Source organism: Thalassophryne amazonica, chromosome 19 (genome assembly GCF_902500255.1).
Source record: "Thalassophryne amazonica chromosome 19, fThaAma1.1, whole genome shotgun sequence".
NCBI lineage: Eukaryota > Metazoa > Chordata > Actinopteri > Batrachoidiformes > Batrachoididae > Thalassophryne > Thalassophryne amazonica.
In genome coordinates this window covers 43187738-43201957 of record NC_047121.1, presented here as the reverse complement: position 1 = coordinate 43201957, position 14220 = coordinate 43187738, and the positions used below count along the sequence as shown (strand labels likewise).

At 41.5% G+C, this 14220-nt stretch overlaps 1 protein-coding gene across 1 annotated transcript in view; it reads right to left on the bottom strand.

Moving 5' to 3' along the window:
- Positions 1–14220, bottom strand: part of myo10l1 (myosin X, like 1) — a 178515-nt gene that overhangs the window by 58141 nt on the left and 106154 nt on the right. The gene's annotated exons all lie outside the window — the stretch shown is intronic.

Genomic DNA, 14220 nt, shown 5'->3' with positions numbered 1-14220 from the left:
AGGCGATAATCGGCGACACTTTGAAAAGACATAGGCTGCTGCGCTCTGATCGGTCCCCCATCTTTTATTATGAAATAATGCTGAATTTATGTGGAAATGATTGTTGTACAAAAGCTTCAGATATCTGTCACTGAGATAGATGATGACTGGAGTGCAGTTTTAAGCAAAAACGAGGTGATAATCAGCAAAACGCTGGTGACGCTCAGAAACGACGCTGCTGAGCTCCAAAATGACACATGTGCAGTGAAGCCGGGGGGGGGGGACCAATTTTTAGTGGGGACCGTTCAGTCAGTGGCACCAGTCCAACTCTGTGGTGTGGTGGAAGCGGCAAACAAAAACATTTGTTTATGTTTGTTTGTTTGTGTTTTGCTTCACCTGTTACAGCTTCACTGATGCTCTAAAGAAAATTACAATAAACTGCCATAATATTTCCATTAATTACTGATAGACTTAAATGAATTTCAAGAGATCTTCAATGACTTGGAAATGTTCTTGTATGTACTTTTTTAAGTGGCTGTAAAAGTGATGAAATACGCTACCTGTAATAATAATGTAATTAGTAAGAGGTGATACAATTTCAAATCATTTCACATCAGTGACTTTCATTCTTTGCTGTATCTCTTGCACTGATTTTTTTTACTCCTCACCTGTCTCTCTTATCTTTGATCCCTTTCTCATTTGCCTCTCTCTCTCTTTCTTTCTGTCTCTCTCTCTTTGCTTTGTTGTCTTGGTCCTCCTCCTTCACAGCATCTCTCTCCCTCTCCATCTCTTTGTTAATTTCCCCCTTTCATCTGTCTGTGTTTTCTAGAATTCATGGTGTTTTCATCCATAGTGTCATTCTGACAGATCCCCTCAGCTCGTTTGTCATCCTGCCAGTTTGTTTGTTTTTTTTCTTCTTCTTCTCGTTCACACTTCATGGCTAAACGTCTCTGAGATCCTGTCTGTAATTGAAGGCTCACTGGGGCTTTTTCACTCACAAAGTCAAACCTGTGTCTTTGCAATTCACAGTAAATTACAGTGGAACACAAACACACACAGAATCCCTGCACTTCATTTGGGTAAGAATGACATAAAGGTCACTGAACTGAAGTTCATCTCTATTTATCTAATTTCTTTCAGTTAAAGAAACATGTTTAATGTCACTTGGCGCCATGGGGAAAACGGTGGTGATTACTGTGATGCAATCATCCTTTTGAAACAGAATGTCCCAAAAAAACACCCTGTGCAAGTCAAGTCAAGTCTGAACGCAAGTGCTAGTGCTGCACTTCACCACATTCATGACAACACAGAACTGCCTTAGCTTCTGGATTTCAACCAGCCATGCAGACAACCGATCCATTCCCATATCTCTAAAATAATCATGCATCTGCTGCAGTCAGGTGAAACGTGGGCGTCCCCGTTGGCCTTCTCCAGCTCCTGGGGTTCTCAACGCTCAGGCACCTGCGTGCTGGATCACATACAGAGAAATGGGCCACATGGCCAAAATGTCGAAGCTGAAGCTCCCTCACAATGCAAGTGATAATCCTCTTCTCTGTCTTAGTAACCGCTCGTATTCTATCAATAATAATAATACATTTTATTTATAATGCACTTTTTATTAATAAAATACTCAAAGTGCTACAGGAAAAGCAAGTATAAACAAGAGATTAAAAACAGAAAATCTTTACATAAAACAGTCAGTAGAATGGAATAAAACCTAAAATGGATAATAAAATGGAATAAAAAGGCCAAGATGCTAACAATTTAAAATTATGGAGAGCTGTAAAAGGTCTGCCTAAACAGGTACATCTGAAGGCTTCGTTTAAAAGCTTCAACAGTTTGTGGAGCCATCAGAAGGTCAGGGAGGGAGTTCCATACATGAAGGGCAGCTGAACAGAAGGCCCCGTCTCCCATAGTGTGAAGTTTGAAGCGAGGGGGACAGAGGAGATTAGTGTTGTATGAACAGAGGGAACAGGAGGATGTGTAGGGAGAGAGGAGGTTTTTGAGGTAAGTGGGGGACATTGCCATGGATGCATTGGTGGGAGATGAGAGCAATCTTAAAATGGATTCTGTAGGTGATGGGAAGCCAGTGAAGATTATGGAGTATAGGTGTAATGTGCTCCTGTTTACGTAATCTCATCAGAATTCTAGCTGCACTGTTCTGGATGTATTGGAGCCTTTGATGGTTTTTACCAGAGATCCCAAACAACAAGGAGTTACAGTTATCAAGCCTAGAGGTGACGAAGGCAGGTTTTTCAGCAATATTGAGGGTGAAGGAGAGGCGGAGCTTGGAGATGTTTCTGAGGTGGAAGAAGCAGGCCTTAAACAGGTGTTTGATGTGATTGCCAAATGTGAGGTGAGGTTCCAGTCTCATGCCAAGGTTAGTTAACAATAGTTGAAAGAGAGATGTCTTGACTGGAATAGGAGATGGTGGCTATAGTGGGTGACTGGACCTGATGGGGGGTGCCAACTGGTATGGCGTCTGTTTTGGAGCTCTTTAACTGAAGAAAGTTTTGACTCATCCATGCTTTTATCTCCTCCAGGCAGGAAGTGCAGGTGGGGAGCGAAAGAGGTGGCGATAATGAAGAGGAGGAAGGTGCCTGAAAGGACGATGGGTTTGGATCTGCCCTTAAGTACAGCTGTGTGTCATCAGCATATCAGTGGAATGAGATGCCATGCCTACTGATGACACCACCCAGAGGCTGCATGTACAAAATAAACAGTAATGGGCCAAGGACAGACCCTTGAGGTACATCACAGGAGACAGGGGCTGTAGGGACCTGGCATTTCCTAAGCTGAGATACTCAGTCCTGTTGGTAAGGTACAATGAAAACCAGTCCAGTGCAGTGTGGCAAAGTCCACAGTGTGTAGGCGATTATGGAAATACCAGATAAGTTCAGGGTCTTTCTGGGAGGACGCAGGTGCTGTTTGTCCGCTGCTTCTCTGAGCCTATTTTTAATTTGAGCATATTTTTTTCTAATTATTTGCATTTATTTTGACCCAGCAGGATATTCCACAACACGGTTGAGTTTACTGGTCTTTTCTCAGCTGTTTTATGTTTTACGTGGAGGTGCTGTTTATCTGCTGTTCTCTCCATTATCACCACCGGCTATCAGCAACCTCGTTTGAAGTCATTCCAGTCATATCCAAGGATCCTCCAAAGAGACCCAGTACCAAAGACATCCAGTTATCGCCTCAGGTCACTGGTTTGCGACCAGACCAAGTCTCATAACTATACAGCCACACAGGCAGCACCGGGACCCTAAAAATTTGAGCCTTCATTCTTCTGCAATGATATCGACATCAACAAAAACACCTCTGTCCATTGATCTCATGACTCCACGCGAAACCGAGGCACTCTGATTCATGTCCATGCTTGAAGTAAATTATTAGGTCTGTCAAGGATGTAATAATATAAGCGCTGTTTATTATTTATTTATTTGTCTGAGCGTCAGCAGGATTATGTCAAAACTACTGCACGGATTTTGATAAAGTTTTCACCACAGATAGATATTAGGCCATGGAAGACTCCATTAAATTTTGGAGGTGATCTGGATTCAGATTCTGGATCCAGATTTCACTTTATTTAGGCTTTGAAATATTATGCCAGAACTACTTCATGGATTCTCACCAAATTTGCACCACAGATAGATATTAGGGCATGGAAGACTTCACTGAATTTTGGAGGTGATCCGGATCCAGATTGGAAGATGTCAGAAATCTCAGATTTCTCTTGTTGCAACATGAAATTGAAGCATTATTATGTCTTCTAATAATAGGCCACAGGCAAGCAGGATATACAGCCCCAAATCAGAAAAAGTTGAAACGATGTGGAATTACAAATTAAGAAAACAGTGATCCATATATTGACTTTCATTTCTATTTCATCTCTCACAGTATGGTTTATATCCATATACATCCATTCCTGCATTTAAGGCCTGCAACACATTCCAGAAAAGGTTTGGAGGAGGATTAAATCATCACTTTTACAGAAAGCTTTCTTGAGACGAATCAGGGGATGAATACATGGACATTTCCACATCACTGAATACATCTTGGACTTAATTTATATCAATCATTAATAAATAGAAACAGTATGGCACTGTATGGTAAATCTGTGTCAAGTAGGCAGTTTTAAAGAATTGAGTAACCATGCTGGAATGGGACGAGTAAGGGAAGCCACCAAAATATCCATGACAGCGCTGAAATAATTAAGGCTTTGGTGGATGTTAGTTGAGAAAGTGGGACTGGAAAGCCATGAGGAGGGCTGTTTTAGTAAAAAATATTAAACCAGATGAGGGTTGAGACTGGTGTGGTGCAAAGGTGTGTGATCTCAACAGGATGAGGTAAACCATAAAGTGCATGCAGCCATCGATAAAAAATAGACATGCTATCTCTTGATCTCTCTCTCTTTCTCTCTCTTGCAAAATAAATAAATAGATAAACAAAATTAATGAATTATTCCTTATTTAAAATTTTATTTTTTTTAAACTCCACAGTAATGTTTACAGAAACACATAGGGTCAAGTCATATGCAGATGATACAGTGAAATGGCTGCTATGACTTGCTAAAGTATGCCAGTGACTGAAAATAGCACATTGAGTAAAAAAAGGGGGGAGGCAGGGTTACAAATTTCTCCTCCTGCACATATTCTGTGCACACTGATGTACATAACCAGGGCACATATGTGCATGCACTGTGCTGTTTGTACAACGGACACACACACACACACACACAGTGTACTCATAGAACACAGACAGCATCTGAAAATAGGACACTTCATATTCCATAATTCATTATTACAGAGAAAACCTAAAGAACAATGTGGATTTGGTGAAAGAAAGCGAAAGAGAGAAAAGCACTTCTCTATCTCTCGCTGTCTGAGTGCATGTGGCAGTCTGAGTGCACGTGCTCCCTGATGTGTGAAGCTGCTTTGCAGGATTCAAGAGGAACACCAGGAGAGACAAACCTCCTCATCTCAGTTCACACATTAGATACAAGTCAGTCAGTCAGAGAGAGAGAGAGAGAGAGAGAGAGAGAGAGAGAGAGAGAGGCACGCTGACCTACATATTGTGCTCAGATCTTTTCATTAGTGCAAACTATCACAATGTGCACACCTGCTGGCCTCAATGGATCAGATTAGTATTGAACACCAGGAAGTAGTTCATTATAATCTGACTCCAGAGATTAAAATATACAGGAAGGAAATCACCAAAGTGAGAAATGTGGCTTTAATGACAGGGTCCACATTTAGAGGACTACAGAGTTCATTCATACATTTTCTATACCTGCTTACTTCAATCAAGGGTTGTGAGGGCACGACAGCCTACGCCAGTAGTCATTGGGCAAGTGGTGGGGTACATCCAGTTTTCTTCAGATAAGTCAGGGGATGGATACATGAACATTTCACTGAATATATCTTGGACTTCATTTACATCATTTTGAAACACAAACACCATGGTACTCTAAGGTAAATATGTCTGGAGTAAGCAAAACTGGGTGACCATGCAAAAAAAGAGATCAGTGAGGGAAGCCACCAAGACACACATGATCATTCTGAAATGAGTTACAGTGCATCCAGAAAGTATTCACAGTGCTGGATTTTTTTTTCACATTTTTCATATTTTTTTTCACAGCCTTATTCCAAAATAGATGAAATTCATTTTTCCCCCCAAGATTCTAAACACAGTACCCCATAATGACAATGTGATAAAGGTTTTTGTAGGAGTTTTGTAAATTTATTAAAAAATAAATTTGTGGAGAGAGGAGAACCTTCCAGAAGGACAACCAACTCTGCAGTAATCCACCAATCAGGCCTGTATGGTAGAGTGGCCAGATGGAAGCCACTCCTTATGAAAAAGCACATGGCAGCCCACCTGGAGTTTGCAAAAAGACACCTGAGGACTCTCAGACCATGAGAAACAAAATTCTCTGGTCTGTTGAGACAAAGATTGAAATCTTTGGTGTGGCTACCAGGTGTCATGTTTGGAGAAAACCAGGCACCATCCCTACAGTGAAGCATGGTGGTGGCAGCATCATGCTGTGGGGACGTTTTTGAACAGCAGGAACTGGGAGACTAGTCAGGATGGAGGGAAAGATTAATTCAGCAATGTACAGAGACATCCTGGATGGAAAAACTGCTTCAGAGTGCTCTCGAAATCAGAAAGGGGTGACGGTTCATCTTTCAACAGGACAATGACCCTAAACACACAGCCAAGATATCAATGAATTTCCTTGAGTAGCCCAGCCAAAGCCCAGACCTGAATCCGATTGAACATCTCTGGAGAGATCTGAAAATAGCTGTGCACCGATGCTCCCCATCCAACCTGATGGAGCTTGAGAGGTGCTGCAAAGAGGAATGGACAAAACTACCCAAAGATAGGTGCGCTAAGTTTGTGGCATCATATTCAAGAAGACTTGAGGCTGTAATTGCTGCCAAAGGTGCATCAACATGTGATTTGTTAGGTTTTTATTTTTAATAAATTTGCAAAAAAAAAAAAAAAAAAATTAAAAACTTTTTACTTGGTTTCATTATGGGTGCTGTGCAGGAAAAAACTGAATTTGCTCCATTTTAGAATTAACAACAAAATGTGGGAAAAGTGAAGCTCTGTGAATACTTTCTGGATGCACCGTAATTTTGTCTCTGGCTGCAATGGAAAAACTAGTGGAATTTTAAGTTTTGTATTTTGAATCAGTAGTTACATAACATCATAGTGGAGTGGAGAAGAATTTATTTGAAAAGATTTGAAAGTTGAGCTGCAGTTTGCTGGATGGCACATGGGAGACTCAAAATGAGATTTGACCTGTTTCCTTCTCTATGTATGCAGACAGCTGTTCGTCCTCTCCTCTGCCACCTCCCAACTGTGCTCCCCAAATGCCTCTTACTGCTACATCTTCTCCTTCTCCTTCTCCCTCCCTTCCTCCTGCTATTCTACACTGCATCCGTGGTACCCATGCAACTCCCGATCTTCTTGGTCCTCATCCTGCTTCTGATGTTCACGTTCAGAACTCCACCATGAAGCTCTAACTGGTGATGCAACAGGCCAAATTTGCCCTTTGCACAGCCTCACCAGTAACAGCCACAGAAGCCTAAAATTCAATCAGAGTTGTGTGTGTGTCTTGGTGGCTTCCCTCACTATTCTCCTTATTGCTCGGCTACCTAGGTTTTGGTGAACATGTAAAAAGAAACTCATAAACCAGCTAGACAGATTTGCACCAAATTTGGTGGGAATATTACTCAGGTTACGGTCTCTAGATTATTAACTGTCTGGGGTCCGAGGGCATTTTTTGGACAGTTCACTCGCCTGGCATAAATGTTTTGCTATTGCCGTTAACAGCTCTCCCTGCATCACACAATCAAGTTTGTTTGTTTTTTTCAGGGCAACCTGTGCTTTCAGAATATATATGTTTTTGTTGTGTTTTATAAGTGTAATAAAGGTTTACAATCAAAAATAGGCAAGGAAAAAAATAAAGCAAAAAATAATTTTCTACGGCGGCACAGTGGCTTAATGGTTAGCACTGTTGCCTCACAGCGAGAAGGTCGTGGGTTCAATTTCTGGGGCCTTTCTGTGTGGAGTTTGCATGTTCTCCCCGTGTTTGCGTGGGTTACCTCCGGGTGCTCTGGTTTCCTCCCATGCTCCAGCCCCCCGCGACCCTTGATTGGACTAAGCGGTAGAAGATGGATGGATGGATGGATGGATGGATGGATGGATGGATGGATGGATGGATGGATGGATGGATGGATGGATGGATGGATGGATGGATGGATGGATGGATGGATGGATAATTGTCCACACACATTTATTCAAAACACAGCAAACTATAATAAACAACTGTTTTGACACTTTATAAAGGTAATTTGAGGTCTTGTGTGAAAGACTGCACAACAAAAGGTTCAAACAATAAACACAAATGCACATTTTGAACAATATATACAAAATGGTCTATGTGTTTTGTTGTCCACTGATATGGTAAACAGTGCTTTACGCAGAGAAGGCAACAGAGTTATCCAGTAACATTCACATGCAAACTAGTGGAGCAATCCTGACAGTTACACACTCTTTGTTTGAACATGTGAGATTGTCATCAGAGGCTCTCTGTCTGCTCCTGCTTTCACTGATCGCTGTGCATAATGGTGCAGGGCACACTGAGTATGTACTAATATTATGTACTCATTGGAGCACCCAGGGGGCTATTCAAACGGGCCAACTAGTAACATATTATTCCTGAAAACGATCTTTGGCTTTTCACGTGAGGTAAATCTGCCCTGCGATTGGATTTTGGAAAACCATGTGACGGTGAACCAACTCCGACTGGACACTCACATTGCGCACGTCATCACACAGCTTCTATGAGGAGTACAAAGATGGCCGATGGCTGGCTCAAAAGTTATTTATAATTTAGTAAAGATTGGTCTTAGCCATCGTATACAATGGTGTCGACCCCAGAGGGTTAACCTTTGGAACACATTGGTCAAAGGTCATTCAAAATATAGGCAAAAAAAGTATTTATTATAACATCTCTGCTACCAATGTGCCAAGTGATCTGATCAATAGCCCCTACTGATCAGTAAAATATTTCTGATTGACTGGTGCTGGCGACTTTGTGATAAAACTACAAAGAAGTCAAAATGTGAAGTCATATGTAGCAATTTTTAAAAAAGCATGCATATCAGTCCTTTTATGCCTTTCATTCATGATCTATCTCCTCTGTGTCTATGGGTTTGTTTGTTTTTTCACTGTGAACTTTAATATTAGTTTTTAAAACACTCTGTGACATATGTTCCTCAATTCAAAAGCTGTACAATATGATCCCTTTAATGGTTTTTATTCCAGGTTGGACACAACTTTCATGTGTATGTGAAGGTTCTTGATGGATTGCTTTGAAATAAAAAGGTGAACAACATGTATATCTTGCGAATTTAGTAACACATTTTAAAAATAACGGCAATCTGTCAAGGCTGGGTGTGACATCACACTGGTGGTAGTAGGACACACAATGCAGGACTCGCAGGCAGAGGAGTAAAGGTAAAAGGCTTTACCAAGATAACAGACTATAGTACGGTACACAGTGAGACAGTCAGCGGGGCGGCGGTACAGTTTGACGACAGGCAGAATCGTAGGTCAGCAAACAGGCAGAGGTCAGGTGCACGGCGTGGCGGAGATCGAAGAACACAAGCAAAGGTCAAAAATACGAAGCAAACAGGAGTGATACGGGACGCGAAGATGAGTACAAATACAACAACCTGGCAGGGAAGTGAGGGTTTAAGTGCTGGTAGGCTAATTAGGGGAACGAAGTGCATGTGTGAAGGAAGATTCTAGAAGGGGTGTGGCCAGACAAGATGAGGAAGACAGGTGGGTGTGACACACAAACAAGTGAGTGCAAGTGACCCCACCCACAACCAAACAGAGACATAAAGAACTGAATACCACAGAAAACAAAAGAAGAGTGGCTATACGCCCAACCGTTGGGTCAATAAAGTAAATACACGAGCATATACGCCCAACCACAACTGACCAATGAGCGCACTTGTAAGCTCACTTCCGATTTCAACGCGGGAGGGAAAAAAGGCGGAAATTTTCTCACCGGCTGTGGGAGGGTTCGCAGCCCGCGGCGGAGCTGTGATCTAAAGCGATTCTGTTTGGCTCATCACACCCAGGGAACAGTGTCAAACTAACACCATCTTACAGCCAACAAGCAGCATTTTGTTCAAAAACTGTTTTGTCATTGTTAACAGGCATCCGTTCGAAATGCTTATGAAGTTTGTCTGTTTTGATCCATTGGGGTGTTTTTGCAGTAATTAAAGACGCCACCATTAAATGTGTCAAACATACGCCGCAATAGAGCCTTAAAAAGCGGTGTAAAAAACGTAGTTTAGATGCACAAAACGTGTCAAATACACGATCACGGTTGGGTGAATAAGATAAGACATTATATTTATCTGCTCAACGGTTGGGCGTATAGTCTTTGCCAAAATAAAAAGCAGGAACTTAACTAAGACAGAACCCACCAAGTGGCTAAAGTATAAGGGAAAAGCAACTAATGATTACAGAGAAAGACAGAGTGCTACACCATGAGAAAATAAAAAGCAAAGACTAACTAGAACTCACTGGTGGCAAAAATAGAACAGATAATACAACATATGATCAAAATAAACAGAAAAGTGATACACTAACAATTAAGTGCTGAAAACAAGCGCAGGCTGGACGGAACTGATGAAGATTACAGAATAAACAGTGATACAATAAATGATAAAGTGGCAAACACACTAATGACTAACTAGAAAATAGATGATGAACAGAGAATGCAATACACAACCAAAGGAACATAACCAGATGAAAACACTGAAGATAAATAATAACCAAAAACAGACACTAAAGCATAATACAATAAATGTGATAAAACTAAACTGAGACTGAACTAATAAGCAATAAAGAGAAACACACTACATGCCCGACAGGAACTAAGACAAGACTAAATACATGGCAATCCAAGTGATACACAGAAAATAAATGAAACACAACTAATCATAAACAGAGCATAAACAAGACGATAAAACACAGAAGCAAAAAATAAGCAGAAACCATAAACAGAACAACCAAAAACAGAAGCAAGGCAAGATGACAAAACCATGACCACAGCCCTGAATGGGCCGAATCCTGACACAGTTATCCCACCCTGCCTGATCACCTCACAGGCTCAGATAACACTGCAGAGTAAAGTAAGCTGAGGGACAGAAAAAGAAAAAACACTACAAAGGGATGGGTAAATATGTGTTTTTGTAGATCTTTTATATCAGTTAAAGTACATAATGAACTGTAGCATACTCAGATGATTAGAAATCTGAAGCTGTGAAGAGAAATGTAGGTCAGACAGAAATATCAGGTTGTTCCTATACTAAAGGAGGTAAAACAGATCATTTTTTGCACTTTCCATTCGTTGCATTCTTGCGTGTCTGTGGGTTTTTTTCTGTCTGTGTGTCCATGGCGTGCATGTGTTTATAGGACATATCCCTGCAGCATGATTTGTGCTCATGTGAGCGCTCACTGTAGATTTTATCCTGGATGCGGAAATCCAGGTCACATAATGTGCGTCATCCATCACCAGTCACTGCAGAGTAACCTGTGCACGTGCATGTGCCTCTGCATGTGTGCACATGCAGGTGTTTTCCTTCAACTATTGTGCACTTTTGGTCGCCCTTCAGTGCAAGTTACAGCCGGTTCAAGCTTGAGAACTTTCTCCTGCTCACCCTGCAGTAAAAGACTGCCTTATGTTAAAGCTACAGTGTGTAGGATTTACTGTCATTTAGTGGTGAGGATGCAAATTGCATTTTGTCCTAGTTGTCCTAGCTAGGACAAAATGCTGTCCTAGCTGTCTCCCTCACCACATCTGCAGTACTTTTCCAGTTGTCCAAAATTGCTTCCTCTCCAACCAGTGCTTCTCTCACCTGCTCGCTAAATTTCACACAACAGTCTTCCTCCTTCAGCTTCCACCATCTGATCCTTTGTTGAGCTCTCACTCTCTTCTTCTTCTTTACCTCTAAAGTCATCCTACAAACAACCATCCTATGCTGTCTAGTGACACTCTCTCCTGCCACCACCTTACAGTCTGTGATTTCTTTTAGCTTGCATCTCCTATAAAGAATGTAGTCCACCTGTGTGCACCTTCCTCCACTCTTATGTTACCCTGTGCTCCTCCCTTTTCTTAAAGTAGATGTTCACCACAGCCATTTCCATCCTTTTTGCAAAATCAACTACCATCTGTCCTTCCCCATTCCTATCCTTGATACCGTATCTACCCATTACTTCCTCATCACCTCTGTTCCCTTCACCAACATGCCCATTGAAGTCTGCTCCTATCACCACTCTTTCATGCTTGGGCACACTCTCCACCACCTCATCTAATACACTCCACAAATCTTCTTTCTCCTTCATCTCACAACCTACCTGTAGGGCATATGCACTGATGATATTCATCATCACTCCTTCAATTTCCAACTTCACACTCATCACCCTGTCAGACACTCGCTTAACCTCCAACACACTTTTAACATACGCTTCCTTTAAAATGACCCCAACACCATTTCTCTTCCTGTCCTCACCATGGTACAACAACTTGTACCCACCGCCGATGCTTCTGCTCTTACTTCCCTTCCACTTGGTCTCTTGCACACACAATATGTCTACCTTTCTCCTCTCCATCATATCAGCCAGCTCTCTCCCTTTACCAGTCATACTACCAACATTCAAAGTCCCCACTCTCATTTGCACCCTTCTAGTTTTCTTCTTCTCCCGCTGTTTGTGGAAACGTTCTCCTCCTCTTCTTTGTCGTCTTCGCCCAGCAGCAGCCCAATTTCCACCGGCACCCTGTTGGGCAACAGCACCGGTGGCGGATGTTATTAACCCAGGCCTCGACCGATCCAGTATGGAAATTCCATTCTTAGTCTGCATAGTTGGGTTGGCTTGCTTTACGCCAGATGCCCTTCCTGACGCAACCCTCCTCATTTATCCGGGCTTGGGACCATCACTCAAAATGTACTGGCTGCACACCCCATGTGGCTGAGGGATTTGTGTCAAAGAGAAGCAGTTTTACAGTATGAGCATCACTGACCAAGGATAGGAATTCTGTGCAGGATTTCGTGAACTGTGTTTAGAAATTGAGTTGCTGAGACAAGACCTCAGTTTGTACATCTATTCAGGGGGTCTGTAGAGGCATGCCTGGGCACGTCCAACAGAGAGGAAGCTTCCTAGACAGACCCAGAGGGGGGATTTTTCAGAATCAGAACTAAGGAATGCCTTGGGCTGCCCCAGGAGAAGCCGGTTGATGTCTAGCCTAACATGTTCATCCTGCTGCCTCTAATCTGAATAAGCAGCAAAAAACTTGATGAATGGGTGAATGACTGAGGAAGCAGAAGGCTCGGGATAATATAATAAATTAAACTATCATCTATATTGCTCAGCAAAGATCAGTTGATATGAACACCACAGCAGCACCAGAGGTCCTGGATGGAACTTTATTACTGAGCTGCAGGACAAGGGAATATGTAGTAAACATATAAATAAGCATTTTAAACTGAATTTCAACCCATGACAACACGTTTTTAATTGACACATATAATGCAGAGAAGTGAGAATTAAACACATCAATTGTTGTGTAAAAACCAGAGTAACAATTTCCACAGGAACCAATTGCAAATGTGGAAATTTTCCTGCTCTGAGCAGGTTTACGCCTCCAAAATATGAGTAAGTTTGTTAATGTGATTACTCACAAGCAAAAGCTTTCAATATTCTATGACTGAATATTAATATAAAGACAAAGTGATTTCTGTTTGATACATATGGCCACACTTAAACATAAGATATTAAGAGAATAATGATTACCATTGACAAGTCTACAACCTTTGTTGTGGCTCAGGCATATAATCCCATTCTGCCACCTAGTGGGGGACTGCATACAGTTATACAGTACAGTTTGGTGAGGAAAACCCAATGAATTATTGTCATACAGTAACAGGTTGAAAATGCAAAACCGGCAAAGCTCTGCCTGAAATGTAGCCACTAACATACAACAGAGCATTTTAATGCCAATCCAGCAAATTTCTTGTTTGAAAAACTTACAAGCATAATATAATAATGTAACAAAAACATGGCCAACAGCTAAGGTAGAACAGTGGTTTAGTGGTTAGCATTGTTGCCTTACAACGAGGAGGTCCTGGGTTCGAATCCAACCTTGTCCTTCCTGTGTTTGCATGGGTTCCCTTCCATTTAAGACATGCAAGTTAGGTGAACTGGTGGCTAACTGACCATTGGCGTGAGTGAGTGCACACTGTGACCCTTAATTAGAATAAGTGGGTTTTGACAATGAAAGAACAAGTAACTAGAGGGTGACCTCCTTCAAGTGAGTCTATTCTTTCTCAGAGTTAATTGATGTTTGAAATTTGTCCTCTCCTTCATTTTTGACAGGCTTTGATTTCTGAAGGAGGTTATTTTACAAGGACACCATTAATTTTTAATCACATTACAGTACAAAAGGAAACTGAATACCAAGCCGAAAGAAATATATCCATATATCAGCATAAAAAAACAACAAAATCTTTATCATTATCTTGACTTCAAGGATGACACTGTGAGTTTTGTGGAATCTATGGATACCCAGACTATAGCACTTGAGAAGCTGAGGGAGGACTCTGTGTTTGTGACTGTCCCGGATAAAGATTAAGATTTATACTTTCAGTGACCTGA